Source organism: Leuresthes tenuis, unplaced genomic scaffold, assembly GCF_036924035.1.
Source record: "Leuresthes tenuis unplaced genomic scaffold, fLeuTen1.0.hap1 SCAF_6, whole genome shotgun sequence".
Taxonomy (NCBI): Eukaryota; Metazoa; Chordata; class Actinopteri; order Atheriniformes; family Atherinopsidae; genus Leuresthes; species Leuresthes tenuis.
In genome coordinates this window covers 32,988,768-33,002,258 of record NW_027325360.1, presented here as the reverse complement: position 1 = coordinate 33,002,258, position 13,491 = coordinate 32,988,768, and the positions used below count along the sequence as shown (strand labels likewise).

At 41.4% G+C, this 13,491-nt stretch overlaps 2 non-coding genes across 2 annotated transcripts; both read right to left on the bottom strand.

Annotated features, from left to right (window-relative positions):
- Positions 1-1,661: 1,661 nt before the first annotated feature.
- LOC140310691 (U5 spliceosomal RNA) lies at positions 1,662-1,775 on the bottom strand. The gene has a single exon (XR_011916738.1). It is a non-coding gene; the product is annotated as a U5 spliceosomal RNA (small nuclear RNA).
- An 8,768-nt stretch (positions 1,776-10,543) lies between these two features.
- On the bottom strand, positions 10,544-10,656 carry LOC140310785 (U5 spliceosomal RNA). Its single transcript, XR_011916823.1, has one exon. It is a non-coding gene; the product is annotated as a U5 spliceosomal RNA (small nuclear RNA).
- Between the last annotated feature and the right edge of the window lie 2,835 nt (positions 10,657-13,491).

The window sequence follows — 13,491 nt, the reverse complement described above, 5'->3', positions numbered from 1 at the left end:
GCTTTTCACCAAATATAGTCGGACATTCACACCCACTTGCATCCGAAGACCTCCGCCCCAAATTTTGTTGATATTTAGTCGGTCATTCGCACCTTACCCGCTTTTGGCAAACTATGGCCTTCTTGCAGCCAAACACCTCTGATCTCGCTTTTGATGATGTAAGGTTGGGCATTCAGACCTTGCTTCACCTGCTTTTCACCAAATATAGTCGGACATTCACACCTTCTTGCAGCCGAACACTTCCGCTTTTAGTGTTCTATGAGGCATTCACATATTTTTTTTCACCGTATTTTATAGATTATGGTTGGAAATTCTCACCCACTCTCATCCGAAGACCTCTCCTCCCGCTTTTGTTAATATATAGTCGGGCATTTGAACCTTTTCTTACCCGCTTTTTACAAATTATGGTCGAACATTCACACCTACTTGCAGCTGAATACTTCCACTCCACCTTTTAGGTATGTATGGTTGGCATTTGCACCTCTTTTTATACTGATTGCTGAAGATTAAGTTGTACTTTCTCAAACTACAACATTTTTTTATTTGTTGAAACTTGATTTGAAGTTGATAAATAAGGAGGACAAACAGTTTTAAGTCAGGCTGATAGAAGGAATTAATTTTATAGCAAAATCTGTACTTCGTCATATGTCGAGAGATGCTTATTGCTGAAGAAGTTCTTTCTCATTCTACAAAGTACAACGTTGTTTATCGTTGAAACTTGATTAGACATGAATAAATATGAAGGACAAAGCAGTCTTAACTTGGTTTGAGTTAAGGAATTCGTTTTATAGGAGAATCCGAATTCGTGCATAACTCATAAAATAGAGCTTATTTTCGGATTCCTGAAGAATGATTCTGGTTCTTTCTAATAATACAAAGTTTGTTGTTTATTGTTGAAACTTCATCAGAAGTGAAGAAATAAATGAATGCCTATCAACAAATTGACCTTCTGTTGACCTTCGGGGAGGTGAGTATCTTCACTAGACTCACCTGTCTGCTCTTCCTCCTCATTTAGCGTAGCTCCACCCTCTGCCTGTGAATTCTCACAGACTTCAACACTGAGTGGTGAGGCCTCTACAGGCCCCTCCCCTTTTTGCTCCTCACTTCCAATCCAAGCTTTTGGCGGGAAGTTTGAATTTATTGGGTCAACCTCTTCACTTTGTTCACCAACTGCCACCTTTGGTCCTTCTCTTTGTTGGCTTGACTGTGGCTTTACCGTCTTTAATTTGTTGGCAAAAGATTTAGGGCAATCTCTGAAGAGGTGATTTAATTCTCCACAGAGATTACATTTCCTGCCATTTGGATACTCTCCAAAAGTTTGCCCAATTTCTCTGCTCTTCCCACATAACACCTTGGTACAAGCCTCAACCAGGTGCCCATGCTCACCACACTTGCGGCAGAACTTGGGCTGCCCCTGGTAGTGGATGTAACCTCGGTTTTCAAGGTGGCCAGAGTGTCGCCCACCCGCTGCACTGAGCACTCTTCAGCCCTTTTAAATGGTATAACTTTGCACTCCCGCACGCTCCAGCAAGCACCATTCAAGCAACAACTTTGCACTCCAGCTTCGAACATCGGCACAGTCGCAACAAGTAAGGCGACTCTACTCAGAGAAGTCACTCTGCACAGTAAGAAGATTTCTTTTGCACAGACTGAAAGGGCTTCACCCGCAAAGGTAAAGCCTGCCAAAAATAGAAACAACTCATTAGTGCTGCTCTCCACAGAAATCTTTAGTAAAAGGCGAAAGACTTGTACGTTATGAAGAGAAACCAGAGTACGATTATCCGTCACTGCGGGAGCAGGGCATCAGGCTTGTTGGCATAGCCACCTTCCCCATGGTGAGCTTTGCTTGGTTGAGACGCTTGCTCCCCCCCCCTTGCTCCTCGGCTGACCAAGTAGGAACAATCGGGCCCTATTCGATGGCTGCCTTGTCTTTTACTCTGTGCAAAAGACGAGGCAGCAACAAAAACACCACGAGAATCCCGTATTGAGGCTTTGTTCTGACCGCTCATTCGGGGTCGCGTTTCTTTCAAGCAATTCTCCTGGTTAGCCCATACTCGGCTCGCTCCCATAGCCGTGTTAAAGTCTACTTCGCATTCACTCTCTTTTCTCAGCAGACTCTTGGGATTTTATCTATAAAATGAATTCCTTCACTCAAACTATGTGAAAACTGCTTTGTCCTTAATATTTACCATGTCTAGAAAGATTTAAACAAAAAAAACAACGTTGTACTTTGCAGTAAAAGAAATAGCAAATCTAAAGTTTCAGGAATCCGAGAATAAGCTTACTTTCATGAGTTCTTCACGATTTCGGATTTTGCTATAAAATGAATTCCTTCACTCAAACTAAATTAAAACTGCTAAACTGCTAATCTGTTATACGTAAGGCAGATGTCAAATTCACCGAAATAGGATCAAAGGGTATTCGGCCAATCGAGCTGTAGCAGCTTCGGTAAAAGAGTATAAGTTGAAGACTTTGTGAATAAAGGTGTGCGCACACATAGTGTGCTGTACGAAAATAGGCAGGGAGCAATGCCGGCTGGGGTATATGTTCTTGTATGTTGTCTGACTGTTTGATTTGAATGTGTTGTGTAAGTGTCCTGTTGAATGTTACATGTTTGGGCTTTGACACGCTTCACTGTGGTTGTTAACTGTGTGGTGTGTCCTGAAATGTTATATGTTTGGGCTGTGTGACATGCTTAATGCTTGTCAGTAGCTACCCACTTATTCATATATAGCAACTGACAACATAAGAAGTCCGGATATACTTTGATAGTAGTTGTAGAAGTATCCTTATTGATAATAGATCACTAATTCATAGTGATAGAACAGTAGATGAACAGGTGCTTGCACATGTCCCACGAAAATAAAATGGGTGTATCATTGCTGATGGCAGAGCAATACTGCCAAACTTATGAGTTCTTGTGGCAAACTTGATTCAGTGTCTTGACGTGTATACGCTGTTTCGCTGACTTGATTGTCACAAGAAACAAAGTGTGTTTGATAAGATCCGACCATTTTATTACGGGAGGATCAGTATGTATGGATTCTGATGTGACTGATAAACCCATTCGTATCTTAAGCATAATCTAATACGTGAGACAACGCCCTGGCACACAATCAAAAAAAAAAAGAGAGAGAGCGGTTTTGTGTCCCCACAGTCCATAATGTAGAAAAGAGAGAAAAAAGCCTTTCTGATTTGGTGTGTGTGCTCATAGTGCAGAGTGTAGAGAAAAGAAAGCCGTTTTGGTGTCACGGGTGTTGTGACTTACACACACACATTTCTAAATTGAGAAAGGAAATTATTTTAGAGGAAGCACTAGAGTTTAGATCCCACATTTGTTGATAGGCATTCATTTATTTCTTCACTTCTGATGAAGTTTCAACAATAAACAACAAACTTTGTATTACGAGAAAGAACCAGAATCATTCTTCAGGAATCCGAAAATAAGCTCTATTTTATGAGTTATGCACGAATTCGGATTCTCCTATAAAACGAATTCCTTAACTCAAACCAAGTTAAGACTGCTTTGTCCTTCCGATGTTCGAAGCTGGAGTGCAAAGTTGTTGCTTGAATGGTGCTTGCTGGAGCGTGCGGGAGTGCAAAGTTATACCATTTAAAAGGGCTGAAGAGTGCTCAGTGCAGCGGGTGGGCGACACTCTGGCCACCTTGAAAACCGAGGTTACATCCACTACCAGGGGTAGCCCAAGTTCTGCCGCAAGTGTGGTGAGCATGGGCACCTGGTTGAGGCTTGTACCAAGGTGTTATGTGGGAAGAGCAGAGAAATTGGGCAAACTTTTGGAGAGTGTCCAAATGGCAGGAAATGTAATCTCCGTGGAGAATTAAATCACCTCTTCAGAGATTGCCCTAAATCTTTTGCCAACAAATTAAAGACGGTAAAGCCACAGTCAAGCCAACAAAGAGAAGGACCAAAGGTGGCAGTTGGTGAACAAAGTGAAGAGGTTGACCCAATAAATTCAAACTTCCCGCCAAAAGCTTGGATTGGAAGTGAGGAGCAAAAAGGGGAGGGGCCTGTAGAGGCCTCACCACTCAGTGTTGAAGTCTGTGAGAATTCACAGGCAGAGGGTGGAGCTACGCTAAATGAGGAGGAAGAGCAGACAGGTGAGTCTAGTGAAGATACTCACCTCCCCGAAGGTCAACAGAAGGTCAATTTGTTGATAGGCATTCATTTATTTCTTCACTTCTGATGAAGTTTCAACAATAAACAACAAACTTTGTATTATTAGAAAGAACCAGAATCATTCTTTAGGAATCCGAAAATAAGCTCTATTTTATGAGTTATGCACGAATTCGGATTCTCCTATAAAACGAATTCCTTAACTCAAACCAAGTTAAGACTGCTTTGTCCTTCATATTTATTCATGTCTAATCAAGTTTCAACGATAAACAACGTTGTACTTTGTAGAATGAGAAAGAACTTCTTCAGCAATAAGCATCTCTCGACATATGACGAAGTACAGATTTTGCTATAAAATGAATTCCTTCTATCAGCCTGACTTAAAACTATTTGTCCTCCTTATTTATCCACTTCAAATCAAGTTTCAACAAATAAAAATGTTGTAGTTTGAGAAAGTACAACTTAATCTTCAGCAATCAGTATAAAAAGAGGTGCAAATGCCAACCATACATACCTAAAAGGTGGAGCGGAAGTATTCAGCTGCAAGTAGGTGTGAATGTTCGACTATAATTTGTAAAAAGCGGGTAAGAAAAGGTTCGAATGCCCGACTATATATTAACAAAAGCGGGAGGAGAGGTCTTCGGATGAGAGTGGGTGAGAATTTCCAACCATAATCTATAAAATACGGTGAAAAAAAATATGTGAATGCCTCATAGAACACTAAAAGCGGAAGTGTTCGGCTGCAAGAAGGTGTGAATGTCCGACTATATTTGGTGAAAAGCAGGTGAAGCAAGGTCTGAATGCCCAACCTTACATCATCAAAAGCTAGATCAGAGGTGTTTGGCTGCAAGAAGGCCATAGTTTTCCAAAAGCGGGTAAGGTGCGAATGTCCGACTAAATATCAACAAAATTTGTGGCGGAGGTCTTCGGATGCAAGTGGGTGTGAATATTCCACCATACAAGTATGGTGGAGAGGAAGCTGTGAATAGCCGACCATAGTTTGGAAAAAGCGGGTAAGAAAAGGTTTGAATGCCCGAACATACACCATCAAAAGAGGGAGCGGAGGTGTTCCGCTGTACGAAGGTGTGAATGTCCAACCATAGTTGGTAAAAAGCGGGTAAGAAAAGGTTAAAATACCCGACTGTACACAATCAATAGCGGGAGCGGATGTGTTCGGCTACAAGAAGATGTGAAAGTCCGACCATGGTTTGTAAAAAGCGGGTAAGAAAAGGTGCGAATGTCCGACAATGTATGATCAAAAGAGAGAGCGGAGGTTTTCGGATACAAGAAGGTTTGAATGTCCCACTATAGTTTGTAAAAAGCGGGTAAGAAAAGGTTCGAATGCCCGACTATACACCATCAAAAGCGGGAGCAGAGGTGTTCCGCTGTAAGACGGTGTGAATGTCCGACCATAGTTGGTAAAAAGCGGGTAAGAAAAGGTTAAAATACCCGACTGTACAAAATCAATAGCGGGAGCGGATGTGTTCGGCTACAAGAAGATGTGAAAGTCCGACCATGGTTTGTAAAAAGCGGGTAAGAAAAGGTGCGAATGTCCGACAATGTATGATCAAAAGAGAGAGCGGAGGTTTTCGGATACAAGAAGGTTTGAATGTCCCACTATAGTTGGTAAAAAGCGGGTAAGAAAAGGTTAAAATACCCGACTGTACAAAATCAATAGCGGGAGCGGAGTTGTTCGGCTACAAGAAGGTGTGAAAGTCCAACCATGGTTTGTAAAAAGCAGTTAAGAAAAGGTTCGAATATCCAACCAAACATAATCAAAAGCGGGAGCAGAGCTGTTCGACTGCAAGTAGGTGTGAATGTCCAGCCATAATTACTCACAAACGGGGGAAGAAAAGGTAGTATTGCCAGACCATACATGATCAAAACAGGGAGCGGAGATTCAGCTGCAAGGTTTGAATGTCTGACTATAGTTTGTAAAAAGCGGGTAAGAGAAGGTGCGAATGCCCGACAATGTATGATCAAAAGAGAGAGCGGAGGTGTTCGGCTGCAAGGTCTGAATGTCCAACCATAATTTGTAAAAACCGGGTAAGAAAAGGCTCGAAAGCCCGACTATACATCATCAAAAGCGGGAGCGGAGGTGTTCAGCTGCAAGAAGGTGTGAATGTTCGACTAAAGTTTGTAAAAAGCTGGTAAGACAAGGAGCGATGTCCCGACATTGTATGATCAAAAGCGGGAGCGGAGGTGTCCAGCTGTGAGTAGGTGTGAATGTTCGACCATAATTGCTGAAAAATGTGTTAGAAAAGGTAAGAATACTGGACCATACATCATCAAAAGCGGGAGAGGTGGTGTTCGGCTGCAAGAAGGTGTGAAAGTCCGACAATGGTTTGTAAAAAGCGGGTAATAAAAGGTTCGAATGCCCGAATATACATCATCAAAAGCGGAAGCGGAGGTGTTCGGATGCAAGAAGGTGTGAACGTCCGACCAAAGTTTGTAAAAAGCAGTGAAAAGCGAGAAAAAGCATTTCGTGAGTTCTGCATGATTTGGGATTTTGCTTATAAAATGCATTACTTCACTCAAACTATGTTAAAACTGATTTGTCCTTTATATTTACCATGTCTAGAAAGATTTAAACAAAAAAACAACGTTGTACTTTGCAGTAAAAGAAAGAGCAAATCTAAAGTTTCAGGAATCCGAGTATAAGCCTGCTTTCATGAGTTCTGCACGATTTCGGATTTTGCTATAAAATGAATTGCTTTGCTCAAACCAAGTTAAAACTGCTTTGTCCTTCCATATTCATCAATGTCTAGATCGACTTCAACAAAGAAAAACATTGGACTTTGCAGTAGAAGAAGTTGAAATCCATCTACACATTGATAAATATGAAGGACAAAGCAGTTCCCACTTGCCCATAAGAAAATAAGCTTATTCTCGGATTCCTGATCCTTCAGTTTTGCTCTTTCTTCTACTGCAAAATACAATGTTGTTCTTTGTTGAAGTCGATCTAGACATTGATAAATATGAATGAAAAAGCAGTTTTAACTTAGTTTGAGTGAATGAATTCATTTTATACATAAAATCCGAAATCGTGCAGAACTCATGAAAATAAGCTTATTCTCGGATTCCTAAAACTTTTGATTGGCTCTTTCTTTTACTGCAAAGTACAACGTTGTTTTTTTTTGTTTAAATCTATCGAGACATTGATAAATATGAAGGTAAAAGCCGTTTTAACATAGTTTGAGTGAAGGAATTCATTTTATAGATAAAATGCCAAGAGTCTGCAGAGAAAAGAGAGTGAATGCGAAGTGGACTTTAACACGGCTCTGGGAGCGAGCCGAGTGCGGGCTAACTGGGAGAATTGCTTGAAAGAAACGCGACACCGAATGAGTGGTCAGAACAAAGCCTCAATACGGTGTTCCCGTGGTGTTTGTGGCTGCCTTGTCTTTTGCACAGAGTAAAAGACAAGGCAGCCATCGAATAGATTGTTTCTACTTGGTCAGCCGAGGAGCAGGGGGTTGGGGGGGCAAGCGTCTCAACCAAGCAAAGCTCACCAAGTAGGAACAATCGGGCCCTTTTCGATGGCTGCAACACCTGAAAGAGATATTGATGCGAGACCCGATCAAATGCTTTTTCAAAGTCTAAATTTAAGATGACAAGCCGGGTGTTTCTGTCTCTAGCGTAATCAATGATGTCTCGAATCAGTACGAGGCTGTCGGTGAGTTGTCTCCCTGAGATGGCACAAGCTTGGTCTGGGTGAATTACCTCCTCTAAAACAGAGGACATCCGTGTCGCTAAAACCTTGCTAAAAAGTTTACAGTCAAAGTTTAAAAGTGTGATGGGCCTCCAATTCTTTAGGTCAGTCTTATCATTTTTTTTATAAAGTAGAGTCACTATTCCCACTCTAAAACTGTCAGGCAGTCGGTCGAGTTTTTCAAAATCTTTAAAAACATCTAAAATGTCTGATGATAAAAGGTCCCAATAGGTCAGATAGAATTCTGCAGGAAGCCAGTCTAAACCCGGAGCTCGACTTCTCTTAAAACCTGTTAGGCATTTTTTTAACTCTAAAGCAGTAAAATTCTGTGTCAAGTGTGCATTCTCTTTTACGGTTTTGTCAACGAATTTTAAGATTTCTGCCGATGTTTCCAAGTGCACTGGTTTCTCTTTGTACATGTTACTATAAAAGGTATGTACAGTTTCAATCATCTCTTGTGTGGATTTTGTTAAAAACCCATCTTCTCTTTTTAGATTTTGAATACACTCCTTTTTATTTATAACTTTCTTTCTTTTTCACCTTCCTCAATTTCCTGCTCCCTGCTTCTTACAAAAATTCCTTTACTCTTTATTTCTGCTAAAACTGACATTTCCTTTTTGACATCTTTGATTTCTTCTTTAAAGTCTATGCCACACTGATTTAGTTTAAAGTAGCGCTGTAAGCGTTTATGTAGTCCCATCATACATCTATTCTCTTTCCTTTTTTTACGTTTACCTTGCTGTTTAAAAAAAGTCTGGGTCGTTTCCTTCACCATTTCCCACCATTGTGCATGTGTTTCGTAGAGGTCTTGAAGGGTCTGCCACTCTTTATAACATTCCCTGTACTGACTGACTATGATTTCATCCTCCAACAGGGAACAGTTGAGTTTCCACAGACCACTTCCTACCGTCACACCAGAAGGGGGTGAAAGGGTGCAGGAGAGCATAAGGTGGTCTGAAAAGAAAACAGGGGTTAATCTAACATCAGTGGGTGGGCAATCTCTAGTAAAGAAATAATCAATGCGAGAGGCTCTGGTGCCATCATGACTAAACCAGGTGAAGCCCTCCTCTCTGGGATGCATGGTTTTAAAACAGTCAGTAAGCTTAAAATCCCTGCATATGCCCTGAAGTAAAATCGAAGTCTTATCCACTTTAAAATCTACCCCTGCTCTTTTTCTATCTTTCCTGCTCAAGATACAGTTAAAATCCCCTCCTACAACTAAAGTTACTTGCCCTAGCATGTAAAGCTGTATATCTTCTAAAAGGTCATACCTTTCATTTTTTCCATTGAAACCATAAATATTTAAGAGGTTAAAGTCTTGCCCCATAAAATTCAAGTGTGCTAAAAGTGCCCGTCCGTCTCTCACCACTGTGCTACCTTTCACCAGAACATGCGGATTTTTAATTAGAATGGCCACACCATCATTTTTATTTTGATTTGAGCCACTCCATATCGATAAATGGGGCCACATTTCCTCCCATTGTCTATGGTTTTTTAAAAAAGGTAGTCCACATTCTTGTATTAAAAACACATCTGATTTTATGGAGTCTAAGAAGGATAAAATACTCTGGGCTCTTGTCTTTGATTTCACACTTCTCACATTTAGTGTTGAGAAGGTGAGAACCATTAAAAGCATAAAGGAAAGTAGGTATGTCATTTTCGTTTTTCTAAGTTATCAAAACAAATTACACACAGGTTATTTCTTGGGAAACTAGCTCTTCCTTCATTTCTTTAGGTGAAAAGTGAGTAGGGTGATCTATATTTCCTTTTCGGACTCTCGGTGTTGGCCTCTGACGCAATGTTGCATTTAACTTTGAGTCCCTGGGGGTTGATTGCAGAGCTGAAGTTAAAAAGGAGACCTCATTTGGTGAGTCGGAGGGGAAGACTCTAGGTTCTTCCACTGAAGAACTGTCTGAAAGGGACCTAACCCTTCCCCTCTTCTCTGATACAACTGGGGAATCAGAGGCTCAGATGCCGTCCTCTTTGGCTGTTGACCTTCGGGGAGGTGAGTATCTTCACTAGACTCACCTGTCTGCTCTTCCTCCTCATTTAGCGTAGCTCCACCCTCTGCCTGTGAATTCTCACAGACTTCAACACTGAGTGGTGAGGCCTCTACAGGCCCCTCCCCTTTTTGCTCCTCACTTCCAATCCAAGCTTTTGGCGGGAAGTTTGAATTTATTGGGTCAACCTCTTCACTTTGTTCACCAACTGCCACCTTTGGTCCTTCTCTTTGTTGGCTTGACTGTGGCTTTACCGTCTTTAATTTGTTGGCAAAAGATTTAGGGCAATCTCTGAAGAGGTGATTTAATTCTCCACAGAGATTACATTTCCTGCCATTTGGACACTCTCCAAAAGTTTGCCCAATTTCTCTGCTCTTCCCACATAACACCTTGGTACAAGCCTCAACCAGGTGCCCATGCTCACCACACTTGCGGCAGAACTTGGGCTGCCCCTGGTAGTGGATGTAACCTCGGTTTTCAAGGTGGCCAGAGTGTCGCCCACCCGCTGCACTGAGCACTCTTCAGCCCTTTTAAATGGTATAACTTTGCACTCCCGCACGCTCCAGCAAGCACCATTCAAGCAACAACTTTGCACTCCAGCTTCGAACATCGGCACAGTCGCAACAAGTAAGGCGACTCTACTCAGAGAAGTCACTCTGCACAGTAAGAAGATTTCTTTTGCACAGACAGAAAGGGCTTCACCCGCAAAGGTAAAGCCTGCCAAAATAGAAACAACTCATTAGTGCTGCTCTCCACAGAAATCTTTAGTAAAAGGCGAAAGACTTGTACGTTATGAAGAGAAACCAGAGTACGATTATCCGTCACTGCGGGAGTAGGGCATCAGGCTTGTTGGCATAGCCACCTTCCCCATGGTGAGCTTTGCTTGGTTGAGACGCTTGCTCCCCCCCCCCTTGCTCCTCGGCTGACCAACTAGGAACAATCGGGCCCTATTCGATGGCTGCCTTGTCTTTTACTCTGTGCAAAAGACAAGGCAGCAACAAAAACACCACGAGAATCCCGTATTGAGGCTTTGTTCTGATCGCTCATTCAGTGTCGCGTTTCTTTCAAGCAATTCTCCTGGTTAGCCCACACTCGGCTCGCTCCCATAGCCGTGTTAAAGTCTACTTCGCATTCACTCTCTTTTCTCAGCAGACTCTTGGGATTTTATCTATAAAATGAATTCCTTCACTCAAACTATGTGAAAACTGCTTTGTCCTTAATATTTACCATGTCTAGAAAGATTTAAACAAAAAAAACAACGTTGTACTTTGCAGTAAAAGAAAGAGCAAATCTAAAGTTTCAGGAATCCGAGAATAAGCTTACTTTCATGAGTTCTTCACGATTTCGGATTTTGCTATAAAATGAATTCCTTCACTCAAACTAAATTAAAACTGCTAAACCGCTAATCTGTTATACGTAAGGCAGATGTCAAATTCACCGAAATAGGATCAAAGGGTATTCGGCCAATCGAGCTGTAGCAGCTTCGGTAAAAGAGTATACGTTGAAGAGTTTGTGAATAAAGGTGTGCGCACACATAGTGTACTGTACGAAAATAGGCAGGGAGCAATGCCAGCTGGGGTATATGTTCTTGTATGTTGTCTGACTGTTTGATTTGAATGTGTTGTGTAAGTGTCCTGTTGAATGTTACATGTTTGGGCTTTGACACGCTTCACTGTGGTTGTTAACTATGTGGTGTGTCCTGAAATGTTATATGTTTGGGCTGTGTGACATGCTTAATGCTTGTCAGTAGCTACCCACTTATTCATATATAGCAACTGACAACATAAGAAGTCCGGACATACTTTGATAGTAGTTGTAGAAGTATCCTTATTGATAATAGATCACTAATTCATAGTGATAGAACAGTAGATGAACAGGTGCTTGCACATGTCTCACGAAAATAAAATGGGTGTATGATTGCTGACGGCGGAGCAATACTGCCAAACTTATGAGTTCTTGTGGCAAACTTGATTCAGTGTCTTGACGTGTATACGCTGTTTCGCTGACTTGATTGTCACAAGAAACAAAGTGTGTTTGATAAGATCCGACCATTTTATTACGGGAGGATCAGTATGTATGGATTCTGATGTGACTGATAAACCCATTCGTATCTTAAGCATAATCTAATACGTGAGACAACGCCCTGGCACACGATAAAAAAAAAGAAAGAGAGAGAGCGGTTTTGTGTCCCCACAGTCCATAATGTAGAAAAGAGAGAAAAAAGCCTTTCTGATTTGGTGTGTGTGCTCATAGTGCAGAGTGTAGAGAAAAGAAAGCCGTTTTGGTGTCACGGGTGTTGTGACTTACACACACACATTTCTAAATTGAGAAAGGAAATTATTTTAGAGGAAGCACTAGAGTTTAGATCCCACATTTGTTGATAGGCATTCATTTATTTCTTCACTTCTGATGAAGTTTCAACAATAAACAACAAACTTTGTATTATGAGAAAGAACCAGACTCATTCTTCAGGAATCCGAAAATAAGCTCTATTTTATGAGTTATGCACGAATTCGGATTCTCCTATAAAACGAATTCATTAACTCAAACCAAGTTAAGACTGCTTTGTCCTTCATATTTATTCATGTCTAATCAAGTTTCAACGATAAACAACGTTGTACTTTGTAGAATGAGAAAGAACTTCTTCAGCAATAAGCATCTCTCGACATATGACGAAATACAGATTTTGCTATAAAATTAATTCCTTCTATCAGCCTGACTTAAAACTGTTTGTCCTCCTTATTTATCCACTTCAAATCAAGTTTCAACAATTAAAAAAAAATTGTAGTTTGAGAAAGAACAACTTAATCTTCAGCAATCAGTATAAAAAGAGGTGCAAATGCCAACCATACATACCTAAAAGGTGGAGCGGAAGTATTCAGCTGCAAGTAGGTGTGAATGTTCGACCATAATTTGTAAAAAGCGGGTAAGAAAAGGTTCGAATGCCCGACTATATATTAACAAAAGCGGGAGGAGAGGTCTTCGGATGAGAGTGGGTTAGAATTTCCAACCATAATCTATAAAATACGGTGAAAAAAAATATGTGAATGCCTCATAGAACACTAAAAGCGGAAGTGTTCGGCTGCAAGAAGGTGTGAATGTCCGACTATATTTGGTGAAAAGCAGGTGAAGCAAGGTCTGAATGCCCAACCTTACATCATCAAAAGCGAGATCAGAGGTGTTTGGCTGCAAGAAGGCCATAGTTTGCCAAAAGCGGGTAAGCTGCGAATGTCCGACTAAATATCAACAAAATTTGGGGCGGAGGTCTTCGAATGCAAGTGGGTGTGAATGTCCGACTATATTTGGTGAAAAGCAGGTGAAGCAAGGTCTGAATGCCCAACCTTACATCATCAAAAGCGAGATCAGAGGTGTTTGGCTGCAAGAAGGCCATAGTTTGCCAAAAGCGGGTAAGGTGCGAATGACCGACTAAATATCAACAAAAGTTGGGGCGGAGGTCTTCGGATGCAAGTGGGTGTGAATATCCCACCATACAAGTATGGTGGAGAGGAAGCTGTGAATGGCCGACCATAGTAAAAGGCGGGTGAGAGAAGGTGCGAATGTCAAACCATACATAATCAAAACAGGGAGCGGAGGTGTTCTGCTGTAAGAAGGTGTGAATGTCCAACCATAGTTGGTAAAAAGCGGGT